The sequence below is a fragment of the Bombus terrestris genome, chromosome 5, assembly GCF_910591885.1.
Source record: "Bombus terrestris chromosome 5, iyBomTerr1.2, whole genome shotgun sequence".
Classification (NCBI taxonomy): domain Eukaryota; kingdom Metazoa; phylum Arthropoda; class Insecta; order Hymenoptera; family Apidae; genus Bombus; species Bombus terrestris.
The window spans coordinates 5,102,113-5,119,979 of NC_063273.1; the positions used below are offsets into that span (position 1 = coordinate 5,102,113).

A 17,867-nucleotide genomic window follows, 5' to 3' on the forward strand; every position below is an offset into this window, starting at 1 on the left:
TCCTCTGTCAATTAACAAAACGCGGTTCCATCGTTTTGTCAGGGTTACCACCAAACAGATATTCCACCGTAGGAAACAGATCAAATTAGAAATTAAGAAGAACGTTAGGAAAGAGATTACTCGTATTGATGATGATAAAAAAGAACAGCGCGAGCGTTATGATGGCGCAAACCAGGAATAGCGTCAGCAGCGTAAACAACAACGCGATAAAGGTATTCGTACTGCCTTTCAACGATTAATTTGGCTTAAATTTGATCGAACCCGGGTCATTAAAATGTGTTTGTCGTAACCGTCGGCTAAATCGCGCAACGCTCGAAAATAATTTGATTAATGCTCGTGCCCATGACTCGTACGCTCGACCGAATAACATCGAATGAATGGCCGCTATAGGTCGTACGTATCCTCGATTCGCGTCAGACCCTAATCAATTCGCTGTGTATTCACGCGCATCTTGTTTATAAAGTTTTCACTATAGTCCAGCATGGCAGTTATGATGAATAATGATAATTACCGAAAGCGAAATGGAACAGAGGTCAGGCGATTCGCGGTGATACCTCGGGAAATCATAGATACCTGTCGCTCACACCGAGTTCGTCGTGCAACGGAACTAAGTTGACATCGGCCGAGTATTAATCACTCCACTGACGTCACTTCGCTGAAATATCTAGACAAGATTAATCGTCTGTTTTTTAACGCTCGCAGCTTTATTTTTATGATTCTATCATCGTGTCCTATGCGACAGACCGGCACTCGGACGAAGCCAATGAAAATGAAAATCATACCGGCACCGAGAAAAAGTTGCTATAGAACGTGAAAGGTAAGTAAAGTACTTGGTCGTTTTACCGTGCTTACAGCGGATCGTACTATTCGACAACCATTTCCCTTTATTCAGCGTTTATCTAACGCTCTTTGCAGATCCATTCGACGAACTCATATACATTCGCAACGCGTGAGGGAAAACCTCGTAAAACTATCGTCAGACCCTCGTTATCAATATCTCGCCAGATTTCGCAAACTACACCGTCGTAAATGGTTACAGATACGTCGCTTCTGTCTATATATCAATAACAAATACGCGAATGTGCTCACCACGCCTGGCAATAACGTTGACGAACGCGCTACTCAAACGTGCGAACGAGTTTATAGCGTTTCAATGTATATACAATTTGAAATTTGTATTTTATGGAGCAGAGGAAATACCAGTGTCGAGGAAAGGCAGCGAATGACAAGAACGCCACCTTATTGTTAGAATCAATAAATTAATTAAAATATCGCGTATCGCGTAGTGTCTGGTGTTGTGACTCGCGCAATGACGACGACAATATTTTACGTTATCGCGAGCTATACGCAATGTGTATGTATACGGTGGAACGAACAAGTAGACGAATTGGTAGACCGTTGAATTAGTGGGACAACGGCGTTCGATGTTATCGTCTAGTCTAGGCGTTGGAATTCATTTCCACGGCAGAACGATAAAGAGACGTGACGATCTTCTATAATCCTTTTCTCATTTTCACGGTTCAAGAAGGTCATCTATGTCGTTTGTCAAGTGAAAGTACAGTGTCACGTGCAAAGGCTGCGTGTCGTCGCGTCGAGGTGGTTTTCCCGGACGTAGAAAACGGTTTCAGGATAGGAGAGTGCATTTTATGTGTCGCCCTCATATTTCGAAGGGAGTGGAAGGGTGGAAAAAACTCGAGATAAAAAGAATCGAGCAAATTGATTTTTCTTCTCAAAGACTTGGAATCCTAACGCCGTAGAGGGAGGAAGAGAGAAGGAGGGAGGACACCTTTGCCATCGAATAATATCTTTGTGCTTTTATCTCGGCACACGGATGCTCTGTTACTGGACGTTCTAAATAATCAGCTTACTTAGCTATATAACGCACGTAAAGTACGTTGTTTCGCTTTAGGAAATCGCGCAAAAAGTTCGCAATTTGATCGCGCCAAGATGCACCGTTCCTAACTCGTTTTACGAAAAATTTCGCCTGAACTTGCGCGATGAGAAAACGCTATGCGTCTATGCAGCAATTAATACGTTGCATTATACGATATGTACATACGTGTAATTTAACTAAGGAGATAGATACTAACAAACTTGTTAACAGCAAGTTACGCAATTATACTAAGTGAGAAACTTGGCGTAGGCGTGTTTAATTGACATAATATGTAATATCTTACGTAACGAGTTTCTACTTTGGACTTGGGAAATCGAAGGCCATTGTGATGTAACGAAGATGAACGCAAACTCGAGGCTCAGTGAGTTATTAAATTTCAAACGCTTCATTCAGTTGTACCTTGGCGTTATTAAAAATCCAATCATATCGTATATCCCATTGAATTTAATCCACCCTTTCCGTACCTTGTTTCATTGACCTCCACTTCACGTCCACGTCACATTCCGAGTGACTACGCGCAGTCATTCGCGGTTTTTGGGTCAACATTGAAATCCACTTCTCTGGCCTGGAACTCGAGCGTAGTGTATCGTAGACTACTATCACAGGTAGTACCATAATAACCGGGATTCATTAGCGAATCGAAGAAAAGATCGATGATCTCGAAGAAGACAACGCGCCATCAACGAATTGGGAAACATTCGAATTTCAGTCGAACTTCTCAGAAAAGTTGCTTAGAGGGAAAAGATTGTCGAAACGTTTCGTTCGGCGTGCAGCTCGAAAAATTGAAAGCATCGTTGCAGCTGCCGATGACAGACGCGAAGAACTGAATACGGAGCCTTGTATGTGACTAATGATTCGGAATGCACTGGGTTATCGGTAATTCGTATCCCGCAGCGTATGCTGATTGCGTTGCTACGATTGACATTGCCAATATGCTTCATTAAACTCACTTGTAAAACGACAAGAACGTCGATATCGATCTTTCAGACGAGCTTTCTTTTCTTGCCGCAGACGTGAAATAGTTACATTTTTCACCGCCAACTTTGATACGCAAAGGTGATAAAAAATTACAAAATTGTTTTAAACTAGTCGTACCGCCAGATACGAACAACAACAATTCGAAAATTCTATCCATAACGAATGAGCTTGAACGGGGATGTTGGTAATAACGTAAAAACACGGAAAGAAGACCGAATATCGTAAACGACCACGATTTACATATTTATGGCAATTATTGTAAATTATTTCCCTTGAAATCAGAATCAGTCGACAGTTAACATCTGTTGCAACGAATCAAATGATTTTCTTTAATTCTATTTAACATCGACCGCGTATACCTAAATATTTGTCGCTGACGGAATTTCGTTAAAATTTTTCAGCCGTTAAATACGCTAGTGCCCTTTTACGAAGAAAAAAGAGAATACGAGGATCAGGCGAGGTTGTGTTTTATTCTTTCGACCAATAAAAGCCAAGCCGGAAAAGCAGCCGGTATCGCTATTCCGAACAAAAATACGATTCCATTGGATTCGAATATTCGAAATATGTTGAGCAGGGATTCCCAATGGAGCGAGTAGCAGCGAGTAATCATTTTTCAAGTTTTCCCGGGAGGTCAACGTCGAGTCCTGGTCAGAACGATGTCAACGAGACTTTTAGCGTGCTCTCGGTCGTCACGGCAATACCGTAGGCAAAGCACGAAGCCACGCAGCCCTCCGCCAAATAAAACAAAGCCGTAGCGACCGCGTGCGAGAGTTCACACCACGACCGCAGAAACGGCTGCCAAGCCGAGCAGAAATGTGTGCAGACATATCCCCGAATCCCCGGATCCCTCGAGCACTGACCGACCAATTAACCTTCTGCACATTCTGGGTCCTCTGCCTTTTCCAATGACCAACTCTCCATGCTTCACCTTTGCTATTCGTTCGTAGCTTCCTCTCGCTTATTTACAAAACGGTAAACTTTCCATTCGGACGTTCGTTTTCTCTCGTTGACATCTAAATGCTCTGAACGTATGTATGTACGTATCGTATAATAGAAAATTCCGTTAAGTCTAGAATTTAACATACTCGCATAAACGTGATACACGCCGTGTCGGAGAATACCTTGCGATTCGTTTCAACCACTGAATTCCTGACTCGTTTGTTCTGCGTGTAAATATTAAAGCCGAAAATATCGGATTGCGAAGGGAATGCGAGCAGGCAAGCAAGCACGTCTCCACTTCTGACGTTGTCATTCTCCCCGAGGCATAAGCTTACCTCACATACGAAAGCACGTGTATCATGCATGCATTTTATATTACCGCCGCTTTTTCACTGCGAAACTCAGCTCCGAAAAATTTCCAACCTTTTTTCCGTTCTGCGTCCGCAGCCACACAACTCTCTTGGCCCTCTTTTAATCGCGATTTCAATCGTTTTCCTTAATTACGAGGTCTTCGTAATTCCGGTCAAGTTAGCGGTCAACCCGACTTTTTAACGATGTACGATTCGCGACCGACAACCGCGTAGATGAAAAGTCAAGGCACGAACTTTTCACGAACAAGTGTTTTCATCGATCATTTGCAATTCTTCTATCGAAGCTGTGCTGGCAAGTATCGTGTCCCGGTTCGACAAACTTTACGGCAAACTTTACGACGAGGCAACAGGGGCGAAGCAAAATCGTGGAATTGCAATCGTAACCGGGACGATAACTCGTTTTCCGTAAGGAAAAAATTGCGGGTGATCCCTTAAAATTATAGAAGGTTCGTTTGCTTAGCCTGGAAATCGGGCAACGCTCGCGTAAGCTTCTCCATAGACGACATCTGGGTCAACCTCGGTCGTTCGTAAATATCGGCTCAAAGTCGCACCGAGATCGAGTTTACGCGACCGCTTTAATAAAATGATCGCGTGAATTCTTTTGGGAAAAAACGACAAGTTTCTAGTTGAGCCGCGATGGATATACCGGTCTGTGCCGGTAAGCGACTTTCAACGGGGAACGCGGACTTGGTATTGCGTACGACACGGTACACCGAAATCCGGGATTATCCGATCTTAATCCACGTAAGAGTGGCGAGTGACACGCGTGCATGCGGTAATACGCGACGCTAGGGTTCGCGTATGCGGCTAAGTTTGCTATAGTGGTATTCACCGGAAACCCAGTTAGGGCTAGCAATAAACTTTTAGTGGCCTTAGCCGACGCCAGACTTACCGTACGGAATTCCAGTTTAAATTGAAAATTCCACGCCGTGAAAAGGCCGGGCAAACTTCCACGACGTACATTAACGCGTGCCGTCAACTCGCACGGAATTAGAACGGTCGCGGAAAATCTTTTAAACCGAGACGCGAATGCTGACCAAGATATTTCCTTGAATCCTGGTAAATTGTTATTTCTCGCTGGGATGCTTAACACCATCATCGCGTTACGAGATACGGGCTAATAGTCGCTGTATGCGCGATTCTCGATAATGAGCATCACAGGTCACGCAAGAGACAGAGTTTGCCCCGTGGTTTCGCGCATATATTCTACTCTTGATCTCCCGATATACGCATTATCAACCGAAATGCATTCGCGACGATAATGCAATATCACGCGAATCGTGGACTCGCTTTCATCGTCTGTCACACCCTAGGCATCGGATCCTGCGAGACGTGAATTAAGCGTATACATTCGACGAAAATATATCGCAGCGGTGCCCCGTACGAATCGAGACAGAGAAATACGAATGAACGATGGCCAAGAAAAATGGAAACGAAGAGAGGATCTGCGAATTCGAATAATATTTGCGTGAATACGAAAGGTGTTATCGCGTGTTTAAAGTGTCGGAAGCCTCTTATTATACTTACGGAGAATCGCATAAGAACAACGGACGAAAAGAAAGGAGAAAGTAAAAACCATCGAGGAGAATTCTTTAACGGAGAATTCATGCGACAAGGGAAAGAAATAACAAGTTCGATCAAAGACGCTGGACGTACGTCTAATTACATCGTTAAGGTAATCCGTTTTGAAATCCTTAAAGCGATTGTCCACGACAAGGCGACGTTAAATGTACGCGGTAACGAATAGCTATGTGTACCTATATATTTATGTCGTAGAGTGAAATACAAGAAAAAGTAGGAAACGCTGGAAGAGAAAGAAAGCGTTAACTTGATACCTCGGATAGAAATGAAAACGAGAAATGAAACAAAGGAAAGCTGCAAAGAAGGTGAACACCTTAACAAGATAACCCGCTGGTTTGCGTTGAGAACTGAAACAGGAATCGCGCGACTAAAATACATAAAAGACAAAGAACGAGCAGGAATAAAGCGAATACCTTGGCGAATAGGTTCCTTAATGAAAGAAACAAATAAGCTAATAAATAGAAAAAGACCAAGAATAAAGTAAAACGTATTACAAGAGATACGGCAGAGGCAAGAAAGGAAAAGAAGAGCAAAGAGAAATCAGCCCAGTTTTGCATATACGCGCGTTGAGTTGTGGCATGGACCGAGCGAAAATAGAATACGAAGGATGAGTTTATGTCGAAGGTACGTTTGCTGACGAGATGGACGTATAATTTTGAACGACTGGATTTTTTTAAAGTTTCCATCATTACGCGGTTATTCCTCGAGAGCTTTCCATTCAATTGCGTTATCTTCGAGATGTTTGAATTTTATCGAAGAATTTCCTTTCGGTTTCGTCCGCTGCTTTCGGTCGAAAATTTTTCTTCGCATCTTATCGTTGCATTTATAGCCGGTCGATCGAAAATACGGGTTTCATCTCGGTCAATCAAAATATCAAGGAGCGGATAACTTAACGATCTATCATTCACGATTTGCTCGATAGACGACCCATCAAACCATCCATCGCGAATCGATGTTCGAACGGATTTAACATTAATTCAACTCGGTAAATTCGCGCTGCAATCCAGCGTCGTCCATTTCACGATTGCCGAGCGAACAAAGGAAAGCACCGCACTTGGACATTCACCTGCATTGTCTCTTTTTTCATCGCTTTGAGAGCGACATCGTGCCGCACGGTTGTTAGATACAAACACAAACAGACAGCGATGGTGTCGTGGACGACCGTTCGATTTGTGACAAAATGGATGCAACGGAACTTTTCAGCCAATGGATGTAAAAATAGATGAGACGACGGAAGTGTGGTTTTTTAACGAACGTGGAACGGCACCGATGACATTTTCCAATCAAAAACCATTATTTACTCGACTAACATGCGTCTCCATGTATCGGTCATTTTATCGGCAACGTACAAACGCTCTTTCCTTCATCGACATTGTCGTCTTAAAAAATCTATGATCGCTATTAATCCCGCGATAGATGAAAGAATCGCGAAAAATGATAACCGGATAAAAAAATAAAAAAATGCTCCTTCGAGGTCGTTGAGCAAATTTATTTCAGATCGTTCCAAGAACATCGAATCGTGGTCGTTCAAAGGCCACTTACGATCAATGTTCGGCCAATTTGCGAAATAACTTCGCAACGATGATATCACCGACCGTGTGACACATATTTTTAAGCTAAGAAAGGAAGTAAGATATAGTTGAAATATGGTACGCATGTGGTGAAAATAAAATTTACATGCATGTCGTATAATGGCTTAAGTGCTTTCCTTCGCTGTCACGGTTTCCATTGGAACATCGTCTCTTGCTTTTCGTCCGTTCGGCACACATCGGTTTCGACGTATGACGAAAATATCGTAGGAGCCGTGCATACCACCGTTACTATTCGGCCATCCACGGAAACGACAGGAAACCTTTTTCTTGCCGCGAAAACCTATCCAGCAGAAAGCTTTCTTGTCATGCGGTGCTTGCGACCCGTATATGTATACTCGCAGCTTTGCTGTCACGGAAAAACATGTGTCATGCTTATGTAACCCTCGCTAGAGGACAAACCGTCGTCAGTCGTTCGCCGTTCGTCGTTCGCCTGTCGAATGCAGCTACGGCAGCGTTAAAGTAGCAGTTCAGCGACTGGCGGAATGCGAATTTCAATTATCGAAACTCGTCCATGTAGCCTCTTCCAGTTCGTTTATGACAGGGGGGCGAAATTACGAAACGGCAAAGTCACATCGAACGAAACGCGTCGTTCTATATTCACGCCAACGATTGAAAAATTATAGACTGTCCGGTGGATTACAAATGGCAGACGCGATCAAGTGGATTGCCGGATTGTTCGTTGTAACACGGTCAGTGACGAGCAAATACCCGTGTGCGCGGCACGGTGACAATCGTCACCGTGTTCGTAGCCAAATACTTGTTAAGCGGATGAGATTCCGTCGCACCGGTTAAGCATCGCGGAATATTTAACGATCGATCGAATCCTGATTCGATCCCACCGACAACGGATAAATTTAATGGTTTCGCGAATCCAGTGTCTTTCTCTTTTTTTTTTCTTTTTTTCATCATTTCCCTCTCGGAGCATCGGAAGTTTATAAAACAAGTATCAGCGGGAAGACATCGAATACGTCAGCCTGTTAACGATGACAGCGGAGCTTCGATTCAATCTCGATAATCGAAATGTCGAAGGAAGATTACGCTAAACAAAGGTTGGATAAATTGTTCGGACGTAAAGCCGGGTAGAAAGAAGGGGTGGAAAGGAGGGACAAGGTGGAATTGAACGGAAAATCTTTCTTAGTACGATTATAGGGGTCATGCTTGCATTGGCGGCTGTACCCCATCTCGGTCTTCGCAAGGTTGCAAGCGGCTTACGGTTGCGAGAAGACGCGTGCCGAAGTCTTAAGGTGTCCTTAATCCAGTCGTGATCAGCAGCGTACCGCCCAGGTTCTACTCTCTCACCGGTTGATCCCTGGAAATTGGATCGATAAGCTCTTATTCGGTCCACCGCCTCCGACTGGATCCTAGCGGCGTTCGTCGAGTTGCTTCCACGATATTGCGACCGTTATTAGGTTCTATCAGTCGATGTGCCTACCTGTTCTCCAGTTCGATTCGACTCGCTTCGATTCGATGGAATTGTATGTATGTACAAACTTGCTGTCCGATAAACGTCCATAAACGGAAACGCGCTCGTCCGGTCTTAGCTTTTCTCGATCTTCTGAACAGCAACATTTGCCAACGATCCAGACGTTATTGTTTTCCATACGTTATCCGTCCCTGCTATTCGCGTCGTTAACCCCTGTGCGAGAAATTCAACATTTCTCACGGAAAACGCTTATTCGTTCTCAGTGATACATCGATCGAAGAAATCATCGTTGTTTTACATCGAATCCTCGTTGACTTCTTTTTCTTTTTTTCTCGCACGAGTAACAACACGCAGGTTTGTCACGGCAAAATGCAACGGACAATGGCGTGATTAGTGTAGGGTAAAGTTCAGCTAGACCAACTAATGGCTCTGGTAACACGGTCCGATTGAGTTGCTGGTGTTGTCCGAGTTTGACCTATCATTGTTTCGCTCGAAATACCTTGCTGAACATGTAAACATTCCTGGATACATTGCGCTATGGGATCGCTTTTTAACGAATCGTAACTCGAAGACGATGTGGTGGAATCGTTCGACGTTCGTGGAATTCTACCCATTATCGTACGAATTTAAAGAAAAAGAAGAAAGATGAGATTTGAAGGTTTTTCTACGAATATAAAAATTCAATGCGATTAGTCAAAGCCCGCATCCTGGCGTAATCGCTGCTTTAATCGCTGTTACTTGTGCGTTTTAAACGCGGTTACCTATTTTAAATAACCCGTTTGAAGAAAGCGTAGTTTACAACGAAGAATTAGCGAACGTCAAGTCCGTAGAACGAATTCTTTCTCGTGTGGCGTTTTTCGCGTGGTAAAAATGAAGTTTGCTGCTCGTTAAGGAGAGTAAAAACGTGGCACTGCGGTACGACGCCGCTCTTCGACGATGCATAGAAATTACTGGACACGCGAATCGCTATGATTTCAAATTTATAGGACTATTATAGTCAAAAGACGAAGAATCAAAACTGATTGGAAATAATGGTGGTTTGCGATCGTTTGGTTTAGAGATAAGCGAATGGAAAACTTTCGAGAGAAACGAACGAGTAAGAGGAAAGAGAAAAAGCTGAACGGTAGCGTCCAAAAGACAGGAGAACGGTTTCTAATAAAACATGGCCTAGCCAGTTCCACTACCAACACCCCGACATTCTCAGCAGGACGTGGACACTATCGGTTTTATTTACTTTTATCGTGTTCCCCTTCCATTCTGTGCACACTATTTCCTTCCATTTACTTTGCCGTCCACTTACTTTCTCATTTTTGTTCCTTCGACTGCTATCGTTCTACTTTTATAACGTAGTCCATGTATCAGAAAGAAGAAGACCGATGAGAGTAGAGGTCAGAGGGAATAAAATAGAGTTTAAGTCTTTACGAGAGAAACAAGTAAGTACATGGATCATCGTCCGTGAGTAAACCGCGACAAATTCTCACGGATTCGTAATTAGAAAGCTTGTATAGGGATTAAGAGTGTCGATTATTTTGAAGAGAGCTCGATAACCGTTTTAAATTACTGTTTATAAAAAATTAATGTTAAGCTGGACGGGAAAATTACGTATAAAATCAGAAAAACGACGAAACGATGCGACGCCACTCCGAGTTAATTTATTCATAGTGGCGTTAAAATATTCATTGAACGCGAAAAACCGACGCTTTTGTTACTTGTTTTTCAAACTGTGTACATCAAACGACTATATCGATTAAACTTATAAATTATGATTTCATCCTGCTAGTTGCCAGCGTATCTTCCGACGTTGTTCAAACTCTTTGGACAAGGATCCTAAAGGAATAAGTAGAAAAATCCGATTTAACGCTAACACGGTACTGTTAACATTAAATAACTGTTAGCGAGCATTTTGCCTGGTAGAAAATCCCCGATCGCTTACAGATTGGCACGATTTTGCTAGTCGGGACTATCGGAACGAGGTCGTTTTCCATAACCGTTAGAACAAACGACCCGCCGATAACGAGTCCCATAAATCCGCGAACGATCGCCGAAATCGACTTGTTTCCAGTTTGCAACCGATATTTCACGGTAGGTATAATTTCATTGTTGTATGCGCGTTTTCACAGTGACGAGCGACACACTGACATTCGATAAATATGAACGGCGGAATTATTTGAATTGCGCGTTATACGACCCAATTAGTACCTGCACCGTAATTTTTTCGACGTATTCCTTTCCCGTACACGTGTACGTAATCCGAGTTTGTATTCGCGAGTTCATCGTGTTTTCTCTGCTCGCGCGCATCTCTGTACACGCGATCACCCTACGAATAAAACGGTAACCGAGTTGCATTCAACAGAGAACAGACGATAAATTATCGGAATTGGCTTTAATTGGCACTGTCGTTTCGACAAATAATCTTAATTGCGGCCATAGCAAGATGTTTTCACAATTTCAATTTATTGATCGATATAACGACCGCCACCGCAGCAGATTCACCTTCGTAAATTAATTAGTAGATGTAATTCACTTCCGGTGGGTAATAACGGATTGCGAAGGTAGTTTTCTGGTTCGGCGGTGAGCGCTAAATGACAATTTACCTAAAAGCAAATTCACCGATTATTGCGGAGAACTGTGGAAACCTCGAGGCTAGTGGTGAACGCACACGCTGCACCGCATTCGGTCACATCTGCCCGCGCGTCTCGTCTTTGTCCATTCGGATTTTAATCATCCGCGTATAATCTCTTTCTTTCCGTTTAATCTGCTTCGTCCAGGGAGAAATTAATGGATCGTGAACTCGGTCAGCACCGCTGGACGCTGACTGTGCCGTCGCACCAACCCCATCGTCTAACCGTACTAAAATGATTAAAATTTTTTTCCAACATTCGTTAACGACTTGCCAAGGAGCCTGAAGAAAATCTGAGACAAACGAGCACCGTGGAAAACAGAGTTTCGATTCCGGAGTTTGTAAGGAACGGTGAAAAATGACTAGACGTTTTGATGCATCATCGTCGAGTGTAAGCGTCCCAATTTTATACGCGCAAACATATCCTCGTAACTAATAAATCTTTCGCCCCAATTGTTTAGCTAATTCCCACGCTTTCACAAATACCAACGAAATTGTCATCGGTAAGGCAACAAACAGCGTTGTCCTTATTTTAACGGCTCCCTTTATGCTCTTTATGCGCGATTTTAGAATTAATTTGCCGGCAACGGTAGCGGTAACGGAACGTGCGTTACAAATCACGCGTAATTCGCAATAAAGCGTCGTTACAGAACATTATTGTTCCGACAGGGTAGCGAGAATAATTAGCAGGCGATAGCGAGGCGTGAGGGCGATAAATTGCTCTTTTGGGGCATCGCTTTATCTCGTCGGCGACGAATAGAGAGCTCGGATCGCAAAGAAAAACTGAAAATACGAAGACGGCACGAAATCCAATCCAAGAGAATTCATATCGATTCTATTCAACGAAGAATCGACTCGATTAATTTTTCGATTTCGCCTGATTTCAGGCTCAATTGTACAGCCATGAGAGACCGTCCTTCTTGTCTGTTCTTCTGTTTCGAACGGTCATGCTGCCACGATCCTTCTCTCCAGCTTTATTTCTCGTCGCGTCGCGTTGCTCCATCTCTGCCCTGTTCCGCTCGAATTTCGTCTTAATGGCGACGTAACGTTCTATTTATCGCAAGATAGAAAACTGGCAGAAGTTGAACACGTTCAGTTAACCAAGTTCCGTGCGGCTCCGTGTCGACGGAAAATTACAGCTATTAATCGTAAAACTGTTTTCATTAGTCAGTTTCTTTCTTTCACGACGGTACATATTGACCGGTCAGAAAGGAAAGCGCGCACAGCAAGGCAATTCCATTCGCCAACTGGTTACTTTCATCGACAACGTCCGCGACGTTTTTCCAGCCTTCCACCCGGCTTGCACGTAAATTAGATATGTGCGCGCGCTTGTTCAATCAATTCGGTCCACGTACACAGGGGAACGTTTTCGATATTCGCTTCATCGATTGAAGTCCTGCATGAATGGCCAGTGCATTCGGTCGGTCCATTTCAACGACACAGCAACAAGATTGCTAGCCAAGAAATATTTGCGTGATTTTTTCTAGCCGGAAACCAGCATAAATACGTCGACCTGTGCGACTCGACAACCGTGCGAGGGCAAACGACGCAAGTGGAAATAATCATGGATGAAACGATTGCGATCGCCCCTTTCGCTCTCCGAAAAACGAGAAAAGTAATGGTAAAGTTGTATTCTCATGTCTGAAATATGGACGACAAGCGGAAAAACGGATGATAACCGAGTACTCTATGTACCGAAACTCTGACGATCGTTGACTGGCAAGAAAGGAACAAAGCTCAAGGGAGACAACTATCGATTCTCGTAATGCGTAACGTTTGATTAACGAGACGCTTTTCCGCACAATTACGTCATTGCGATACGTCGACGACGATAGGATAGGCGGAGGAAGCGTTGACAGACGTCTATCGCCATGAAGGCGAACGATGGGAGGCGTTCACCCTTTTGTCGTGATCGGATAAGCCGATAACAATGGAGATAATGAAGGTAACACCAGACCGTAGAAATTATGCGGCGGATTAACTAGAATAGACACCGTTCGATGCTTCTTTTTGTTCTGCAATTCGGCTACTCTACCGAGTCAATGTACAGCAGAAAAATACGAAATGCTACAATTTTTTTCTTAAAAAGACAGCGTTTATAACATACAAGAGTTTAATCAATGAACGTTTAAAATAATTCCGAATTACGAGCTTCGAATCTACGAATTGAGACTCTAATACTCTAACGTCTAAAGTAAATTGAACGTTTTTATCTTATAATTTAAATTCAAATCTTTCAGACGTTATTTCGGCAGGAAAACAAATATTGATTATTTTTCGAACGATGTCTTTCGATTGGTAATAATTCGAATGAAAAATATAGGGAATAATATAAATTAAAAAATAGTATGCAAAGCACTTACATTTTCGATCTGCTGCGGAAGTTGAATCCTCTTGAGAGAAGCACTGACTTTGAAGCATTACGCGTATAGTATATTTAGAAAAGAGATTGTACATACATACATATATAGATATATAAAGCAAAAGGAAAGGAAAAGACTATCAATGTAGCCGTTTACTTGACAATCGGCGAACTCTGACTCGAATGTTACGACGCCACGTACAATTATAATTGAACTTGATGATAATAAACTGATTCTACCGACCGCATTGCGAATAATCACACACACTCTCTGAAAGTATGAAAAAGAGGATAAATGTTGCTGAAAAATTTCTTTATTTCCTTCCATCCATGATTTCTCAATAAAATATTGAATTGTGAGTAATGAAAATTGTATCATAAACTAAATGTCAATCACGCCATTTATCACACATATCATCGATAGTTCAATAATATACATACCTTCGTACTTCTTTCTTTCTTTGTTACAATAAATTGAATCAGATTTCCGTGATAATGATCGATTAACCATAACTCATCGTGACGTTCATACGATAAAGTTATATTCTGTCAAACTCGTCATCTTCGCGATCGATCACTAATCTGTATAAAAGAAGAACAAAAATTAAGGGTGGATGTATAAAATTAAAAGCAATTAGATTGAAATAAAACAATAAGCGAACTCATTGTCAATCTTTGTTTCGAAAGGCAATGATCAAGATACCGGTAATTCTAACTTCTAAATGTGCGACCAAAGAAGGAAGAATAAGAAAAGTTTCAAAGACTATTTAATCGCGTAATGATATTCAACAAATCATTTCATAAACGCGTATTAATTAAACAAAGTTAATAATACCGTGTAAATAGTAGCAGAATATGGTATAATGAAAATCATACACAGCCGATATGCGACACTGACACGTCTTAAGCAAGGCGACACATATTATTTCCTTGACGCACCGCAGGGCGCCCCCCCAGCTTCCAATCTGGTCAGAAAGTTTCGATTACCCCTCCACTCATTTTATATATAAAATAAATATTTTATACATTGCAGGTAGGACTTTTGGTGAGATTTACGAAGCAACCAGATAACCATTATTATAAGAAATAAATATTCAACGTTTTGGTTCTGATTGAATTTCTTCAAGAAAAAAATGATTTCCTGCAAAGAATTTTTATTCGGGCAAGTGAAATTGATGAGAAAGTAGCGGAAATAATAATAAAGACGATATTATTGCAGTATAATAATTCGTAATACGCGAACGTACGTATGTTGTGAATAAATTTCTCTAGCTAACTGTTTTCTTTACAGGTTCTGGGAAAATGTATTATATCTATACTTCCATTATTGATCTGTTCGACTCTATCCTCAGCCAAAAGGTTCATTACCTTCTCTATTTCAGATCCTTCTAGGACATCATTATCATCCTTATCATCATGAGCCGTGTGGTTCCACGACGTCAGATTTTCGGCCTCACGTGCCGTCAGTTCTAAAGAGGACACGACGCTGACACATACTTGTTATTCATTTGATTAGTTTCATCAACGCAATTATAATTTATGTATATATATACATACATTTAAATATTTGCATATTTATCTTCCATGATTTTATAATTATTATTTACACGTTAATGAATTGCTAACATCGTTACTTGTTGTATCATCATTGCCATTAAAAAATTGCAGGTGGAATCCGCGCGTGCAAGAACTTCCGCCTCGTTGCAAGACATTCTTGGAAGTCACGGCCACCTCTGCCCACCACGGGTTAAAGGCGGCGCTAAGGTACGAAAGCTGCGAGCGTTTAAGAGTTCCAAGGACGCATAAATAGCAAGCTCGTTTGCCCGAACAAGTCCTCACTCCCGAAACTCGGTACAAGAGGAGCTGGCAAATTCCTCGTTCCATTTTCATCCCAGACAATATGCCTCTCGCGGCACGACCAACTTTCTCGGAACATATTTTTTCGTAGAACGTCGCGGGGTTGGAGCGCGTCTTAAATCATTTGGATCTTCTCCTTCTCGTACTCGGCGGAATATCTGCTCGGTTCGAGAAGCGGAACGAAAGCAGGCTCTGCGAATAAAGGAAGAGCGGAGGGAACGGAAAGAGAGGACATCGTGGTCCAGCGCGGGACGTCGGAAAGGGTTGTCAGCTCAAAAGGGGATTAAAGAAGAACGGAATTTCTAGTAGTTATGCCTGCCGGACTCGCAGCCTGCCTTGAATTATGATCGCGCCCACTCCAGTCTCTATTAAAGTTATAAATTTTCAATTCAATAACATGTCGACTATCGTCGGATACAATCACTGTTCGACCTATTCGTTTGCTTATAGCCTTGTATACGTGTTTCTTTTCACCTAGGCGTCTCCGTGTCGATCTCGAACGAACTGTATATTCGAGTTCAACGAAATCTACGTGCGCTGCGCTGGCAACGTCCGAGGCTGTATACGTATATGAACGGGCGGTCATATGTTCCGACATTTGACAAATTGTCCCAATCCGGAACTCGCCGTTAATCTATTCGTCGTTACCTCTCTGTTGGTCGGATCTCGCACGAAGATCGATATCGTCATTGGCAAACTGCCTAAGTCCGAATATGCCGGATGTGTAACCAGCGGGATTCTGTCGTCTTGCGAAATGGACCGACGACGCGATATTCGCCTTTCTATTATTCCTTTCGAACGATTCGCGCGTTCTTTATGACCAATAGCAGTGGAGTAGAGAAGCCGCTAACTCGTCCTCCGAATCACGCGTGCACGGATTATCACAGCGGATAGCCGGCCGTTCCTACTCGACTAGAAGAGATTACACGCTCCGAACTTCGACAGTTAACGTCGCGATAAATTATAGACCGTGGTGAAGATCGCGCATTGACGTACGAGCGGTTACGTCACTGTTGCCCCGCTCGCCACTATTATCCTTTCCCGCAACACGCGACCCAACATCACGAATGATGCACCGTCCAAGTTTCCAACTTTTCATCGATGAATCTTAATTCGGCTGGTGCGTTTCTGCAACTCGCGGTATCCTCGTAATTCCAACTTACCAAATATAACTATGTTGCGTTGTTCTGCGATAAATGACGAACATCAGAGGGAATCAAGGTTTGAGTTGATTTCATAGTTTCACTGTTCAACGAAGCAATGATATCCGTTAACAAAATAAAAAAAAAAAAATAAAAAAATAAAAAGAAGAGAATGAAACAATTTATCGAATCCAAATACGTCTGAAGCTGTCTCAAAATACGACAATACAACGAACAAATTGCGAATTGACGAATCTGATTCGTTGGTTGAACTCTCATTAAGCGAGTTATACACTTTCATCCGAATAATTACAATTTATTTTGCTGAATCGAAAAATACAGGAGAAGAGATTTTAATTTTCAATCAGAAGCGCAGCGAGCCTACTTTAACCTTGTGCATGCACTATCGATTTTCCTGCGGCCGGGTCACTCGGAACTGTAGCAAGCTACCCTTATAAATTTGGTGGCTAACAATGTGGCGATAAATCGTAGCTCGTGTGCCGCTATAATCTCCGGCTGATTTCCACAATTTCCCAGATGTCACTTAGAAATTCCTCGTTCGCTAAATCTACAACGTTTCAATGACACTCGTCGTTGGACCACTGTGTGGTTTCCATGTAGGTATTAACAATGTTTGTGATATTTAACTTTCTACAATATTCCTGCCGCAAAGAAAAAACTTAGAATATGATAGCTGTGCTCTCTCTCTCTCTCTCTCTCTCCCTTTTGTAATTTAGCTAGATTCAGTAGACATTCGAAATGGCCAGATTGCACGGCTCTTTGTTTTCGTTACGTTTGCTTTGACGATTCAACGCTGTTTAACGGACGTAAAAACTGTCACACGAATTTCAAAAGGTCCGCTTATAAAGAAAAACCAACAAGAAACGGAATCTTTGATTGTGCTTTGATCAAAATCGTTTCGACCTGGTGAAACGGTTACGTAGCTTAACCGCGACGCGACAAACTTGAACCTTTGAGTATTTCACCGGTGCTCACGCGTTGGGTCATGTTTTTGCAAAAAGGAAGGGAAAGCCTATTTATTCCAGTTTCTTCCAGTTCTCTCTGCCCTGCCTGAAAGGTCAAGAGAAACGGTCGTTTGCCGTGGACG

The 17,867-nt window shown here is 42.5% G+C and overlaps 1 long non-coding RNA gene across 2 annotated transcripts; it reads left to right on the top strand.

Annotated features, from left to right (window-relative positions):
* The first annotated feature begins 604 nt into the window (after positions 1-604).
* On the top strand, positions 605-16,064 carry LOC110119283. 2 transcript variants are annotated; one of them, XR_007224050.1, is made up of 4 exons: positions 605-817; positions 14,794-15,003; positions 15,143-15,301; positions 15,429-16,064. It is a non-coding gene; the product is annotated as an uncharacterized LOC110119283 (long non-coding RNA). The 2 variants fall into 2 exon arrangements; XR_002307682.2 differs by lacking the exon at positions 605-817 and adding an exon at positions 2,502-13,343.
* The last annotated feature ends 1,803 nt before the right edge of the window (positions 16,065-17,867 follow it).